A 2,122-nucleotide genomic window follows, 5' to 3' on the forward strand; every position below is an offset into this window, starting at 1 on the left:
CTTTAAACCCAGACATAGCTGAGGGGCTCTTATGCAATCTATCAGCAACTTGGATTTATTGTAACCCCACATTCCTTTCAAATAAGTTTAGTCTTTATCTTGGTAACACAGACCTAGGTACAAATTTCTTTCTCTTAGGTCTTTTTTTTTATTGAAGTATAGTTGACATATAATATTATATTAGTTTCAGGTGTACAATATAGTGACTTGACAGTTCTATACACTATGAGATGCTCACCAGAATAAAAGTAGTTATCAAGTAAGGGGAAGGGATATTTGAGGTGATGGCATCAAGGACAGCACTTGATGTAATAAGCACTGAATGTTATATGCAACTGATGAATCACTAAATTCTACTTCTGAAACTAATAAAAAATAAAATAAATAAATGTAACTACCATCTGTCACCACACAAAATTATTACAACGTTATTGACTATATTCCCTATGCTGTATTTTTCATCCTCATGGCTTATTTATTCTAAACTGGAAATTTACACCTCTTAATCCCTTTCACCTACTTCACCAATCCTTTACCTTCCTCTCCTCTGGCATCTACCAGTTTATTCTCCGGTATTTCTGATTTCTATTTTTTTTATTTGTTCATTGTTTTGTCTTTAGATTTCACATATAAGTAAAACCATATAGTATTTGTCTTTTCCTGTCTGACTTATTTAACTTAGCTTTAGCTTTAACTTAATATTTAACTTAGCTTTATACCATCTAGATCCATCCATGTTGTCATAAATGGCAAGATCTCATTCTTTTTTATGGCTAATATTCCACTTTTGTGCCTAATTAGGCATATAAAATTGCCTGATAATATGCCTATAATTGCCTAATATATGCCTCTAATATTGATCCAGCAATATTTTTCTGGATCTGTCCCTTCAGGCAAGAGAAATAAAGGCAAAAATGGCTATTGAGGCCTCCACTCAGCTGGAGCCAGCAGCCACCCGACCAGGGGCCCGAGGCCGCGGGCTCAGTTGACCCCCATGGGCTCTATGTCAAACCAGCAGTTTGCAGGTGGCTGCGCCAAGGCGCAGGAGGAGGCGCAGGAGGACGCAGCCCCGGTGGCAGAGGAGCCGCAGCTGCTGCACCGTGCGGGTGCCCGGCATCTGCAGGTGGTTCAACGTGCGCATGGGGTTCGCTGGGGCCGCGCTTGACCCCCCTCCCACCACCCACGCCCCATCCCGTGGATGTCTTTGTGCACCAGAGCTGGAGGGCTTCCGGAGCCTTAAGGAGGGAGAGGGTGGAGTTCACCTTTAAGAAGTCTGCTAAAGGCTTAGACTCTATCCGGGTGACCCGGCCTGGTGGGGTATTTTGTATTGGGAGTGAGAGGCGGCCCAAAGGGAACAACATGCAGACGCACAGATCAAAGGGAGACAGGTGCTACAACTGTGGAGGTCTAGACCACCATGCCAAGGAACGCAAGCTGCCACCCCAGCCCAAGAAGTGCCACTTCTGCAAGAGCATCAGCCGTATGGTGGCCTCGTGTCCACTGAAGGCCCAGCAGGCCCCCAGCTCACAGGGAGAGGAGAGCCAGCCTACTTTCAGGGAGGAAGAAGAAGAGATCCATAGCCCTGCCCTACTCCCAGAGGCCCAGAATTGAGCTGCAGTGGGTGGGGGCAATTCTTTTGTGATCAGGAAGTTTGGAGGAGGAGGCATCAATCAGCAGAGTGGAGAAAAGTGGGGACAAGGTGGGTGGGGAACAGCTGGCTCTGCCATATATCTCAGGCCACGGTCCCACAACATCACCCCCTCTTCCCTCTTGGCAGGGTAGGGGTCAAGGGATAAGGCAAATGAACTACAACTGTGCTCTAACCAAATATTTGTGAGGGTTCTAGAGAAAATCCCTCCCCATGTACTTTACCTGAGTCTCCACCCTCAGATCTCCAGCTTTTGAAAGTGGCCTGGATAGGGAAGTTGTTTTCCTTTCAAAAAAGGACATGTAATAATAATTTTTCCCATGTCAGAGTGTAGAGATGAAGCATGAAACCAGATTGATGGGCCCAACCCACGAACCACTATATCCTGTGGAGAGGGAATCTCTAAGGGGTAAGGCAGGGTTTTTCCACAACTTGTCTCATAACCCACTCTTGGGATAGGGTGCTGAGGACTGT

At 45.9% G+C, this 2,122-nt stretch overlaps 1 pseudogene; it reads left to right on the forward strand.

Annotated features, from left to right (window-relative positions):
- Positions 1 to 994: 994 nt before the first annotated feature.
- LOC121472252 lies at positions 995 to 1,611 on the forward strand (annotated as a pseudogene).
- Positions 1,612 to 2,122: the final 511 nt, after the last annotated feature.

Source organism: Vulpes lagopus, chromosome 11, assembly GCF_018345385.1.
Source record: "Vulpes lagopus strain Blue_001 chromosome 11, ASM1834538v1, whole genome shotgun sequence".
Classification (NCBI taxonomy): domain Eukaryota; kingdom Metazoa; phylum Chordata; class Mammalia; order Carnivora; family Canidae; genus Vulpes; species Vulpes lagopus.